This window comes from Lissotriton helveticus, chromosome 1_1 (genome assembly GCF_964261635.1).
Source record: "Lissotriton helveticus chromosome 1_1, aLisHel1.1, whole genome shotgun sequence".
NCBI lineage: Eukaryota > Metazoa > Chordata > Amphibia > Caudata > Salamandridae > Lissotriton > Lissotriton helveticus.
The window spans coordinates 1,513,478,508-1,513,494,308 of record NC_136057.1 but is presented as its reverse complement, the minus strand read 5'-3'; positions in this window follow the sequence as shown (position 1 = coordinate 1,513,494,308).

The window sequence follows — 15,801 nt, the reverse complement described above, 5'->3', positions numbered from 1 at the left end:
GCGCTTTGTGTCAAAAACGATTTACTATGTAAAATGTTTGCTTGTAAAACGTCATCACCCATCTAGTCATCATCTTAATATTAATATTTATATTATATACCCAGATCCATTTAAAATCAAGCTTGACTCACAGTGTCATCCTAAACACATGACCAGCATGTTACATGTAATTTACCATATCTGTCTCTGCAAGCAGTATGTGTGTCTCTGCTCATAATATTTCACTGTCTCTACAGACCAAAATCAGGCCACCTATATATAAGCAACACATAACATTAATTTATCATTACATGTAACATCCTGCTCATGTGCCTAAGATCACACTGTGACCAAAGCTTGATTCACCCATCAGTGTGATGTTAGGCAGATGACCAAGATGTCACATGTAATCTACCATGTCTTTAAAAAACATGTACTTCCATATTTTTAAAGACATCAACTAAGCATATTATTCACCCAGATCAATTTAAAATCAAGCTTGACTCGCAGTGTCATCTTATACACATGACCAACATGTTATATGTAATTTACCATATCTGTCTCTGCAAGCAGTATGTGTGTCTCTGCTCATATTATTTCACTGTCTTTACAGGCCAAAATAAGGCCACCTATATATAAGCAACACATAACATTAATTTCTCATTACATGTGACATCCTGCTCATGTGCCTAAGATCACACTGTGACTGAAGCTTGATTCACCCATCAGTGTGATGTTAGGCAGATAACCAGGATGTCACATGTAATCTACCATGTCTTTAAAAAACATGTACTTCCATATTTTTAAAGACATCAAGTAAGCATATTATTCACCCAGATTAATTTAAAATGAAGCTTGACTCACAGTGTCATCTTAAACACATGACCAGCATGTTACATGTAATTTACCATGTCTCTCTCTGCAAGCAGTATGTGTGTCTCTGCACATAATATTTCACTGTCTCTTCTGGCCAAAAACAGCCCTCCTATATACAAGCAACACATAACATTAATTTCTCATTACATGTAACATCCTGCTCATGTGCCTAAGATCACACTGTGACTGAAGCTTGATTCCCCCCATCAGTGTGATGTTAGGCAGATGACCAGGATGTCACATGTAATCTACCATGTCTTTAAAAAATATGTACTTCCATATTATTAAATACATCATCTAAGCATATTATTCACCCAGATCCATTTAAAATTAAGCTTGACTCACAGTGTCATCTTAAACACATGACCAGCATGTTACATGTAATTTACCATATCTGTTTTTGCAATCAGTATGTGTGTCTCTGCTCATAATATTTCACTGTCTCTACTGGCCAAAAAAAGCCCACCTATATATTAGCATATTACCTACTGGCGGTCGCCAGTAGGTATATATAGTTAGGATTTTTTCTCTATGGGATTTTTGAAAATTCTATGTCTAATAACTTTGGCGTTTGTGGACGGAATTGGCTGAAATTTTCAGGAAAATGGCACATTTTTTTTCTGAGCATCCCTTGAAAATTTGGGGGGGTTCGTCAATGGGGGGCCGAGAAAAAAGGGGGGTCCCAAAACGTGTTTTTAACATTGAGTTTTCCATAGGGCGGTTGGCCTCACTTTTAGCCCGAACGGCTGAATGGATTTGCACGAAACTTGGCAAAATTGTAGGGACTGGTAGCCCGATGTGCCTTTTGTAGGTCTCAATATATGTGCTCCAGTGGATTTTGAGAAATTAACGTTTAAAAAAGATATATATCTGTAACAGCGGACCGGGCAGCGTCCCAGGACGCGTACTTTTCGCGCAACGGAGCTTTGTGAAGCGAAGCTGATTGGTTCTCTGGCGTCTGTCAACATTCCAAAAAGTCCGTAGCGGCCGCCATCTTGTCTCTCGGTAGGATCGAGAGACAAGAGGAGGCCAAAACAAAGGGGGAAATAACCATAAGGGGGCATAGTAGATCCTCGCTGACCCCCTAGGTTTGATGTGGAGGTTTTAAAAGGGCCCCGCGGGGCAAAAAATAATAATAATAATAATAATCGAACGGCTGAATGGATTTGCACGAAACTTGGCAAAATATTAGGGACTGGTAGCCCGATGTGCCTTTGCTAGGTCTCAATATATGTGCTCCAGTGGATTTTGAGAAATTAACGTTCAAAAAAAGATATATATCTGTAACAGCGCTCCGCTTCGCGTAACGGAGGTTTGCGAAGCTGATTGGTCATTCTGTCACTGGGCTATAGTTGGGCTACATCTGGCTGATATTTGGGCTACATTTGTTTTTTTTGTGTCTGGCGGCCATCTTTGGGCTACATTGGGCTACATTGGGCTTCATTGGGCTACATTGGGCTACATTTGGGCTCCAACATATATATAGGCCAATGTAGCCCAATATATATTTTTCAAAGTTAATTTTCGTAAAAACCACTGGAGCATATATCTTGAGACATAGCAAAGGCACATCGGGCTACCAGTCCCTACAATTTTGCCAAGTTTCGTGGAAATCCATTCAGCCGTTCGAGCTAAAAGTGAGTCCAACCGCCCTATGGAAATGAAGGAAATGAATGGGTAATTTGTAATTAGCAAATAGCTAATCGCAAACTAGGAATGGTAAAGAATCGCTATTTATTCCTTAAAGTTCGCTATTTAGGAAATGCAAAAAACTTTGATGATACATATGGCGGTTCATCTCTAACAAGATAAGAAGCATAGGGATAGATTTATGATGACTGGCGCATCACCAGGGATGTGTTAGTCATTCTGTGCCGCTGTTCCGTCACCTATGGTGTGCTGCATTTACAATGCGGCGCATCATGGGGCAAAAACAGCACAGATGCGTGATGTATCTGTGCCGTAAAGGTGGCGCATTGCTGGAGTTGTATCGCAAGTGTGATGAAGCTCCAGCAAGGGTCGGGGGTGCCCCTGTCGCAGGGTTTCTGTTCTCACACAGAACTGTGGACAGAGGATTGGAACCTCGGCGAATTAGGGTGTCCCAAAACTCACGTTAGTAATCAAAAACCCCTTAGCAAGCTAGGTACAGTGTCACATTGGATATAACAAACTCTCAATGTTTAGACAATCCAGAATATGAACTTATAGTACCTCAGGATACGTGGAACTCATGAACAGTCGGTCGTTATATATTTCTTAGAAACCAGAACATGGAGTTAAGAAGAACACATGTGTATTTGAAATGTTTATTTACTAATGCCGTCTTCTCAGGCGTAGTATCTTAGATAATACAAGTACACATATTATCAGTAGCAAAATTACCAGCATAGTTACTAGTACATAAAAAGCGAATGGTGATAGTATGTTAACATGCTGTAAATGAATAAGAGTTAGCAACACTTATAAGCAGCCGCGGGCCGTGGAGGGAGTTACGGTGGGGCAGGGAGGCGGGGAGGGGGAGGGGCAGGGTGGAGAGGGCTCCACCCTGCTTCTCCCCCTCCCCGCCTCCCTGCCTCACCGTAACTCCCTCCACGGCCCGCGGCTGCTTATATCTCACCCTCCCTAATACACATATTATATTATTTGCTAAGAAGGTCTCTTTGTGTTGGTTTAGGGCGTGCCCATACTTTAGTGTCTTAGATTTGAAGGAATCACATCAGCATACACCAGCTCTCTCTTCATGTGAACCGCATCAAGTGTTGTGTATGTGTGTTCGGCAAAGCAATATAAAACCCGCCTCATGCCCAGAATTGGCAGAAGTTGCACTTATGTTATGAGTATGAAGTCGTGGAGATCAGACCTCATAACAATTCTGTATCGTGTTGTTCTTGAAACTTTAGCACTCGCTGTACAGATATAGTTTAACAAGCAAAGCAGATAGTAGAGCAATAACATATTATTCTCATGTAAACCACGATGAACTACTAGGTTGAAAGCTAAAGCAACAACTAAGTGTCGTGTGCAGAAGTTGCAAAAAAGGAAAAATGGCGTTTAAACCGGTAATGAGCCCATGCTAACTTAACACGGTGTAAAGATATCCAGGACCTAGATGACACCTCCCCATGATCCGGAAACGAACTGAATAAGATAATAGAAGTGCCATCTCATGAGAGCAGATTGCAAGTTTATATGTGGACGGTCCGCAAGGTAAAGCATTAAAAACTAGGAAAATTTAATGCTAAAGAAAAATAAAACAGCCAAGTACTTTATCGAGTCTTAAGTCAATAGGCAAGGTAAATAATAAAAACTTGACAAATAAGTCAATGAATTGTCAATGAAATGCTAGTACTCAGCATATGAAACATGAAAAAGGTCTATGACATAACTGTGTATGCAAAATAAGCTGCAACAGCCTCCAATAGGAAGTCACCGTCTTCATCCGAAAACAGTTCAGCCATCCAATTTAAAAGCGGAAAAGAACATACGTGCTCTCCCAGCACCGGATCCTCTATCACCATCAGAGGACAGCTCGGTGGGTTTTCAAGAAAGCTCTGTTCCAAGAAAGACTGTGCTGCCGCCAGTAAATTCCAGGGACCAATTAGTCCATGCATCAATGCCACAGCCATAATCCTTTCGCCAGGACAAACCAACTCGTGAGTAATGATAGGAGTCATCAGCTGATTAAAGTCGACGTCAGGAGAAACCGGTCCGCAGAGACACAAATCAATGGCCCAATCGAAATCACAGGTCAGGCAGTGAAATACAGGCTGGACACAGGTGAAGTAGGAGAATCGAAAAGATAATCCATATGCCGTGCTTAATATCGCCAACGGCATTGTGCCATAATATTCTAGCATGCGATTGCGGAACAGTGTCAGCAGCTGCAGGGCGGGAGGTTGCATAGGAGGGACATCCATATTTAAAAATGTAAAAAAGCACAAGAGCGTCCGCTGGTAATGCAAGTAAAAATGGCAATCCACGAAGCAGAGTGGAGAAAATAGAATGAAAGAAAGCAGGGATGACTCCAAAGATTTTCTCAAATGAAGTCACGAGACCACTGGTAACAACTTTAAAAAAGTGCGCCAGGGCCTTTGTGGAGGATGCGTTAAAGATAGTCCGAACCATCTTGCTGAAATTGAAAGGCAAATCTGAATTGAAAAGGGTCTGCACCTCTGTACGGGTGTTCGCTATGTGAAGCACGAAAGTTTCACGGGCCGAACTCAAGGCCACCTCTCTCTGAGACAAAAGAGCTCTTATTCTTGCCATGCCGTTGAAATCTGCTCCCAAGGTTGGTATTTGTGGCCAGATTGAAAACTCCCTATGTTCATGTGTGGGAGGAAATAGAACATTTCTGCAGCAAATAACCCGTTCACTTACTGTTACGATAAAAGGAATACTTTTAATTAACCCAGAACAATCTTCATTATTGAGCATCAAATAACTACCATTTTCCAACAACTTGAACGTGGGGATGCACTACCTAAAGGTTCATAACGACCTATTGGTATATATTTCATACAATTTGAAAACTTATATAAAGCAAAAGGCAGCGTTATTAAACCGTGGATAAGGCACGTTGTCAAAAAACCCGCAATCCTCTGCTGATGATGTCACTGAGCATGTCATGAATGATGTAATATGTGACATCATCAGCAGTGGATTACGGGTAATAGTATCTCTAGTTTACTCCCCTATAGCTGTCTTTCTTTTAACATAAGTCTCTGTTTCCTTCCCTTATACTTACTGTTTTTGGTTCGCTTCCGGTTCGCGTACCGGCGAGCGAACTGGGAAGCGAACTAAGAGAAATAGAGGTTGGCACAGTTCCAAATATTGTACCAATTTTTTAATAACGGGGAGGTAGTTCTGAAAAGAACTTTTTTTTTATTGTTTTTGTTGTTTTATATATTTTTTATTATTTTTCGGAACATTTTTTTACTTTTTTTGAATTTTTCTGAACAGTTTTATATTTTTTGGGGGTTTTCTTGGAGGGGGCAATGAAAACGATTCATTGTAAAGGGCTCAACAGGAGCAACAAAACAAAAAAAAAGTATTTATTATTTTGGGCGTTTCGTACAAACTTGCATATGATAGTCAATAGCTCTGTTGATCAGAGTGATGCTTCTTTCTCCGTAGCAAATGAATCCATCGCAAAATACGCAGATGTGTTTTACTTCACCAAATCTCATTTGTATATTTGGCACCATCTCCCTGCCCTCTGGTCCCGTTACTTCCGGTACAACAAATCTTCTGGCCATAATAGGGAGATTATCTAGGTCGTTCCGAAACTGTGCAGCACTGTAGTTGTTAGGATGCCACCTAGTCATATGGCGATGCATTGTGTAGTTTCCGAAACTGTATTTTTTCTCGGTTCCTCTGGACAGTCTATCTTAACATATAAGGCAAGTTACGTATCTTGCATTTACTTTTTTCTGACCTTTGGGAATTTTAAAAAATTGCCAAATGAAGTTTTCTTTCCGGTGAGACGTCCTGGGTTCCTCAGGCAAAAACTGCCTCTCTTCCTGCTCTTCCTCGTCTTCCTCTTCTTCCTCTTCTTGCTGAATTATAACTTGAGCAGGTGGTCCACTCTTCCTTGGATGTGGTGGAGGTGGTGGGGAAGCAACAGCTGAAGCTACTAAAGAAGCCATTGCTCAGTGATCACAAAGGGTCTTTCTCTCACAATGATGAAAGTCAGAGTGAGGAAAGAAGGAGGGATTTTCATCATTTGGGAAAAACAAGAGTTCTCAACCAATGAAAAGTGTTCATTTTAGATTATATGACCTAGTCTTACATCATTAGGAAACCAAAAGTGAAATGAACCAATGAAAAGTGTTATTACCAAGTCACATGACCTGCTGTGTTTACGTTAAGCGCTTTGCAGGGCCTCCCGGTTTGCTTCCAGAAACCTGCGCTTTGCGACTCGCTTCGCATACCAGTTCGCTAACGTAGCACGTCATATGACGTATCACGCGACAACGTGAAACGTCATGCGGACGGGAGGCGTCACGATGTTGTTTTCTAACGCGGCACTTGCGGTAAAGAAACGTTTACCGGCTCGCGGTCTATTTCGCGGCATCAAGGTCAGCTAACGGGAAGCTTCCCGATTCGCGAAGCGGGAACGAAGAAAAAAATATATTAAAAAAAGAATTTATTCATAAACATATAAAATATATTTTTGGATTTAAAGAAGAATACATTTTACAGCTACAGATATTAGCTGTTAAAAAACCAATGAAATTCACTGAAAAAACCATAGGTTATAGACCATATATAGTTAGGAATTAGCATTTACAAAACCTTGAAAATTCACTGAAAAAACCATAGGTTATAGACCATATATAGTTAGGAATTAGCATTTAAAAAACCTTATTTTACTCACACAAAACCATTGAAATTCCATATATAGTTAGTTGCACTAACTATATATCGCGCACCCGCAATCCACTGCTGATCATGTCACATATTACATCATTCATGACATGGTCAGTGACATCACTGATGACATCACTGATGACATCTCAAATGACATCACTGATGAGATCACTGATGACATCTCATTTGACATCAATGACCACATCACTGATGATATCATTCATGTGACAATACAATGCATCTCCTCACATTTTAATATAACCTCTGTTTCACCCAGTGTTAAATACAGAGTATAATTTTTGAAACCATTGACACACCAATACTAGTTACTACATACGTACTCACTGATTCCTACGTCTACACACACATTCACTCATTCACCCATACAATCATTCATACATACAATCACTCATCTTTACAACACTATCATATGCACTCATACACCTATACAGACACTCACACTCTGCCACTCATCCATGGAGTTACTCACACACCTAGTCAGTCCTGTAAAGAATCAATCACACTTCCATTTTCTTGTCTATACAGTTAAACATAGAGCACCTTACATTTTCAAACATATACTAACACATACTTACTTTCTTATACAATCATTGATACAAGTACACATTGATCTGCACAGAGTCACACACCTCCCAGCCAGCCACACACACACTCAGTCTCCCATACAAATACTTGGACAATCAATCAATAACCCATATAGTTAATCATATAGCTACTGATCAACACATGCAGCAGTTTACAGAACAACAGACATAATGATGCACAAATTAAGACAGTTTAGTCACTAACCCATGCACTCAGTGAGACACATTTAATCACTCACTCATACATTCAGTCATGCACCTACTAAATCCTTCGTCCAGACACTTATACATCTACTCATTCTTCAATATGTAAAACATATTTAAACTTTACAGAAACACACAGTCACTGGATGATGTCATCAGTGATCTCATCAGTGATGTCATTTGAGATGTCATCAGTGATGTCATCAGTGATGTCACTGACCATGTCATGAATGATGTAATATGTGACATGATCAGCAGTGGATTGCGGGTGCGCGATATATAGTTAGTGCAACTAACTATATATGGAATTTCAATGGTTTTGTGTGAGTAAAATAAGGTTTTTTAAATGCTAATTCCTAACTATATATGGTCTATAACCTATGGTTTTTTCAGTGAATATATATATATATATATATATATACCAGACTTTTTACCAGAAAACATTTTCCATAGTAATTCGTTTTTAACACAGAGCACAGCCCATTTAAATGACCACTACAAAGCAAAGCAGAAACCTAACTCAGTTCCAAAATTCATTTCCAATATACACCATACAATTTTTAAACAGCATTACAAAACAACATGACACACAATGCAAAAATAAAAAAACACAATATGCTTCTTAATCTTCCCCATACTGCATACAGCAGTGTATCTTCATTAAGTGAATCATATTTCAGATACCACACAGGCACAGAGTAAGAAGAGACACAGGCACAGAATACCCTTTAAGCTAAAAGAGACAAACTGTTAGAAGGCACATGTGACATTATTGAAAATTATAAAAATATAATTTCTTACTTTAAACAGACACTCAGTGTAATCCTTGACCACAATTTAAACACCAGACTTTTTACCAGAAAACATTTTCCATAGTAAATCGTTTTTCACACAAAGCACAGCTCATTTAAATGACCACTATATAAACATACAGAAACCTAATTCATTTTCAAAATACATTTCCAATATGCACTATTCTATTTTTAAACAGCATTACAAAAAAATGACACAAAATACAAGAATAAAGAAGCACAATAAGCTTCGTAATCTTCCCCATGGTGCATACAGCAGTCTATCTTTATTAAAATAATCATTACTCACCTTTAAAAATGCTTTGGAAGATGTAGAACAGTATCAATCGCAGTCAACAGATTTTCTTAAGCAGAATCTCTGAATAATGCTTCTGTCACTAGAGCCTCAGAATAATGGCACCGATTCTTTCTCATTTCAGACCCATATTCTTGTACATAGCCAATAAAAATTCTTACCACACAAATTCAAAACCAAACTGCACATTTTAATTGGATGTACATTTGAACACTTTGAAAGTCACATAACATTCACCCATCCCCCCAGTGCTCATTCCCCTGTAACCATGGTAACTCCCTCCTCACCCAGCACACTGTTCAAAAGTTCATCATACCATGTTGCAAGAAAATGCAGCAAGGGTGTTTGACCTCTCAATGTACCAGCTAATCATGTGCAATGTTTCTTGAAATGACTTTTCCTTAACCATTGAAATGACGTCTTTAAAAAAAAAAAGCATGCACCCTAATTTTCAGTGCTGAATTTTAAGAAAGCACCAATAATTTTTATTTTTCAAGTGCACTGAATCTCAACCACTTTTTTTCATAACTCCTACTTTCAAACTGCCATTTCATTTCCACAACTCATCTGAATACAAGCACATCTACCTTCAAGATGTCAAAAGTCTGGTTTGTGGGTCATAGCTTTGTCCACTGGAGTCATAAATACGCAGCTAACATAGGTATTTACAACCTTGATTTACCAAATGTGGACATTGTATGGATTGGACAGAGAGGATTGAGAAGTCACCAATTGATATCATTGGTAAAATCCTTTATGCATTTACCACACCCTGAACTCATAATTGTGCACTGTGGTGGAAATTATTTAGGCACATTGACTGGGGTAGGTCTGGAAATGCTTTTAAAGGACATCTTTGGGCAATTGATGTCATTTTTTCCAAAAACTGCTTTGGTATATTCTAATATATGCCAAAGGCAAAAATGGAACTGGTCCAACCAATTTTGTCCACAGATTGAGAAAGCAAGGAAACATGTAAATAAATCTGTTTCTGCTTACATGAGAGACTATGGAATGGGTAGTATATACCACAACAACTTGCGTTACAGCATGCAAGGCATCTATAGGAGAGATGGTGTACATTTCACCGATGAGGGGAATAGAGTCTTCCTTTGTAACATAAGACTCTGCATCGGTACTTACTTGTAGGTCCCAAATACACCCAATTAAAACAAAGGCTCTTTTTAGAGCCAACTAACATCCAAACACTCAAACTTGTAATTTAACTCCATTTTTTTAATCTTTTTTGTCGCCGTGCGCGCACCTCGCAATTTTTTTGCGAGGAGAAAACAAAAAAAAAAATTCTTTTTGGCTTTGGGGGTCCTTAATGGACCCCCTGAGAAAACCTAGGGGGTCAGGGAGTCTCCACCCTGCCCCCTTTCCACGATCTCCGCTATAGTTTTTAACAGTCTTGTAAATCGAGGTGCGCGACCGGGTGCGCGCACCTCGCAACTTTTTAGAAAAAAATAAAGATTTTTTGGGGCCTTGGGGGTTCTTAATGGACACCCTGAGAATACCTAGGGGGTCAGGGACTGTCTACCAAGCCTCCTTCTCACGTTTTGAAACTTTTTTGGGAATCGAGTTAAACGCCATTTTGAGACGAGGTGCGCGATCGGGTGCGCGCACCCCGCAACGTTTTAAAAAAAAAATAAAGGTTTTTTGGGGCCTTGGGGGTTCTTAATGGACACCCTGAGAATACCTAGGGGGTCAGGGACTGTCTACCAAGCCTTCTTCTCACGTTTTCAAACTTTTATGGGAATCGAGTTAAACGCCATTTTGAGACGGGGTGCGCAATCGGGTGCGCGCACCCCGCAAGGTTTTAGAAAAAAAAAAGGTTTTTTTGGCCTTGGGGGTCCTTAATGGACCCCCTGAGAATACCTAGGGGGTCAGGGAGTCTACACCCTGCCCCCTTTCCATGTTCTGCCCCTTTGTTCTCTACAATATGTTGACTCGCACTGACAAAATGGCGGTCAACACTTCCTGATTTCCTCCGAATCGAATGTTGACAGACGTCAAACAGCAAATCAGAATTCCGATTTTCAACTTTAATTTTCTCAGCAACTGCTGGAGGGATTTACACTATTTAAAGAAAAGCGTAATCTGCGAACCTGACTCTACCTTTTTGCCAAATTTCTTATAATTCCATTCAGCCTTTCGGGCTGTAGCCATGTCTAAAGGTCCTATGGAAAATAACGTGTGGAAAACACATTTTGGGACCCCCTTTCATCTCAGCCCCCACTTGACAAATCCCCCCCAAACTTTCAATGAAAGAGGGGAGCGGAGCGGGCCATCTTCTTTGAGAAATTCGCAAAGATTCGTGCACCGGCGCCAAAGTTATTCTCAATAGAATGTTGCGGATTTCCTATGGAAACTAGGTCCTAACTATAACTACCTACTGGCGACCGCCAGTAGGTAATATATATATATATATATATATATATATATATATATATATATATATATATATATTAATGTCAATCCTGGTGCAGAAATGAAACACAGGCGCTGACTCCGTGGGTAAAGTTCAAGGATAAATGTTTATTCCTTGGTGATGGACGACTCGTTTCGGCGGACATGTCCGCCTTGCTCACAACATCGACATTCACTATAGTATATATATATATATATATATATATTCACTGAAAAAACCATAGGTTATAGACCATATATAGTTAGGAATTAGCATTTAAAAAACCTTATTTTACTCACACAAAACCATTGAAATTCCATATATAGTTAGTTGCACTAACTATATATTGCGCACCCGCAATCCACTGCTGATGATGTCACATATTACATCATTCATGACATGGTCAGTGACATCACTGATGACATCACTGATGACATCTCAAATGACATCACTGATGACATCACTGATGACAACATCCAGTGACTATGTTTCTGTAAAGTTAAAATATGTCTTACATATTGAAGAATGAGTGGATGTATAAGTGTCTGGACGAAGGATTTAGTAGGTGCATGACTGAATGTATGAGTGAGTGATTAAATGTGTCTCACTGAGTGCATGGGTTAGTGACTAAACTGTCTTAATTTGTGCATCATTATGTCTGTTGTTCTGTAAACTGCTGCATGTGTTGATCAGTAGCTATATGAGTAACTATATGGGTTATTGATTGATTGCCCAAGTATTTGCATGGGAGACTGAGTGTGTGTGTGGCTGGATGGGAGGTGTGTGACTCTGTACAGATCAATGTGTACTTGTATCAATGATTGTATAAGAGAGTAAGTATGTGTTAGTATATGGTTGAAAACGTAAGGTGCTCTATGTTTAACTGTATAGAGTAGAAAATGGAAGTGTGATTGATTCTTTACAGGACTGACTAGGTGTGTGAGTAACTCCATGGATGAGTGGCAGAGTGTGAGTGTCTGTATAGGTGTATGAGTGCATATGATTGTGTTGTAAACATGAGTGATTGTATGTATGAATGATTGTATGGGTGAATGAGTGAATGTGTGTGTAGACGTAGGAATCAGTGAGTACGTATGTAGTAACTAGTATTGGTGTGTCAATGGTTTCAAAAATTATACTCTGTTTTTAACACTGGGTGAAACAGAGGTTATATTAAAATGTGAGGAGATGCATTGTATTGTCACATGAATGATATCATCAGTGATGTGGTCATTGATGTCAAATGAGATGTCATCAGTGATGTCATCAGTGATGTCATTTGAGATGTCATCAGTGATGTCATCAGTGATGTCACTGACCATGTCATGAATGATGTAATATGTGACATCATCAGCAGTGGATTGCGGGTGCGCAATATATAGTTAGTGCAACTAACTATATATGGAATTTCAATGGTTTTGTGTGAGTAAAATAAGGTTTTTTAAATGCTAATTCCTAACTATATATGGTCTATAACCTATGGTTTTTTCAGTGAATTTTCAAGGTTTTGTAAATGCTAATTCCTAACTATATATGGTCTATAACCTATGGTTTTTTCAGTGAATTTCAATGGTTTTTTAATAGCAAATATCATAAGCTGTCGAATGTCAAGTACGTGGTAAGAATTTTTTTTTTCGTGTTTATGCACACTGATCTGCTTTGATTGCTGCCCCCCACCCCTCATTTCTATTAGGAGTACTCTCTCTTTGCAGATAGTGAAGGGTAGTTAATGCAGCCCTTTCCCCCTTTGTAATCCGTCGTGCCTGCTTCTCTCTCCATTTGATTGATTGTTCTCTTTGGTTCATTCTCTATTTACAAACAAGCACAGAGTCGCAATACTCTGTTTAGTCTTTGCAGATAGCGAAAAATCGTGTAAAAAAACAAAAGGAATCGAGCAAAATCAGTAGGCCACTAATGGGATCTCTTTTGACCTCGCTAAAATAGAAACATTAGGAACAACCTGTTGAAAATAGCAATGCGTATGTATATAAGCGGCGTTCATTTGTGTTCACAGTACCCCTTGTTGATTGTTTCAATCGAGCATTGAATTGTTCGAAGTTAATTCTCTTAACGATCTTCTCTACCTGCAAACGAGGAAGAATAGGAATATTCTATCTCCCTTTGCAGATAGTGAAGGGTAGGTAACGCAAGCCTTTAACACGTCGTACCTATTTCATTCCTCATTGATTGATTGATTGTCCGAACATTGACTGTTTGGGAATTAGTTCTTTTTGGAGGTATTCCCTGTTTGCAAATAAACGTAGGAAAATCTTTGCAAGTAGTGAAAGGGTACGTAATGCGGACCGTTCTCCCCCGTTGTAATCTGTCATGCCTATCTACTCCCCACTGATTGATGCACCTTTTTCACCCGGACCATTTACTAGAGATACGTCATCTGGCCCGACCAGAGAGCACCCCTAGTGAAAAGGACATATGCAATAATAACGAAGTGATCACTGTATCCTGTTAACAGAAACTTTACCATGAAACAACCTGGAAAGAAAAAAATAGGAAAACGAAAATCAGTAGGCCACTGATGAACATGAACTTTTATTAAACAACGAACAAAGAAACGATAACATAACGTAATGATAAAACCTATTAATGTCCTAGAAACAAGAAAACGTTAAAATATGCCAGTGGTGAGAGACCAGAAAAACAGTAAGAGAAACCAAATCACCCCTCGCTGTCCCACCGCCTGCCACGCCAAAAAAATCGATAGACTAGGGAAAATGCAAGTCAGTAGAACATCCACCCCCACTCTGGAAACTTCCAAGGTGGGGCAGGGTTCCGGCTACGCCCAGCCGGGAGCAGCCCATATAAGGCAGGTTCTGCTGCCACGCCTCGGCCAGGAGATCCTAACGTAGGGTGTAGCCGGAGGAGAGGCCGAGACCAGCGGGACCCGGCCAGGGGATTGCCTTTACAACGCTGAACAGTTGCAGGGGGGGGGAATGTCTCCTCGACCCTCCCCTCTCTCTCCCAGTCCGGCCGCGGTGGCCCTTGAGAGTTGCAGGTAGTCCCGCCACATGCTCTTCCGGTCCGACCACCAACGGTCGGGGGGCCGAGGCCGACGGGATCCGGCTGCAGCCGATAAACCAAGAAACCCGTTCATGGGGCCAGAGCCAGGGGCGTCCGGCCGACATCCACCGGAAGCCCGGCCCGAAGACGGACGGGACACTTCTTTCTTTTATAATGGCTGCGACAACACTGGAGGGGGATGTCTTGCACATGCCTCCGACCCCCCCTCGTCCTCATCGCCTGGTCCGGCCATAACAAATCTCAAGCGAGACGCCGTGGGGTGCACTGGGAGGGAGAGACGGTGCGAACAGGCCTCTCCCGCCTCCCCAGGTGGAGGCTTCCCAGCTGCACCCTCAGCGCTCCAGGCGGTGGCATCCTAACAACTACAGTGCTGCACAGTTTCGGAACGACCTAGATAACGGTTCTTCCACTGTGGCCATGCTGCAACGTCTCGCCCGGCAGGGTGGAGCCCGTCCGCTCATGTGACCCCGCGATCGCCGGTAGCTGCCGAACTCTCAAAATGGCGGTCGACCTGGCAAGAGCGGGCCCAACATAAAGAAATGGCCCGGTCACTGGTTGACTCCACCACCGTAGTCCTCCACGACCTTGAAGATTCTAGAGGAGCCGCGGGAGTCTCCGACCCCCGATGGGGAATGACTGCCATGATCGCCCGTGGAGTGACGAAACTGTATCCGCGGGACGTCGGCGCTCCCATGCTGGCGCCAGCCTCACTTTGAATTACTACAATCCTGCAGACCTCACTTCCGGTGAAAGCACAGTGTGACCCGGTAGGAAAAATTATTGCACCCCCTCCCCTTTTTGACTGATAGTTCAAACCACCGATCCTTTCCTTTGCCCTTTTAACGGAACTTTGGACTGCCTCCCCCTCTTTTACATTTTCTAGAGAAAACAAAACATTAACCACTACATTAGCATAGCAGTTGACACCAGAACTGTTTTCAAATTGAAAACCAACAACATCTTCAACAGAATCCTTTTTGTTTCTGCTGTGACCCTGCTACAGCACAGGCATTGTCCCCAGCAGTAATTCTGCAATGCCGGTAAGAATAGCTGTGGTGCCTACTGGACTCACTCACCCCCGCGGCGCCCCACGCCGTTTTTTGCTGGGCGGCAACTTACTAGACATCACTTTCGTGCCATCTAGATTTCAGCGCGTTCTGCTGCCTTGGAACTATTCGCACAACAGACCGCTACTGACAAGAATATTTCATT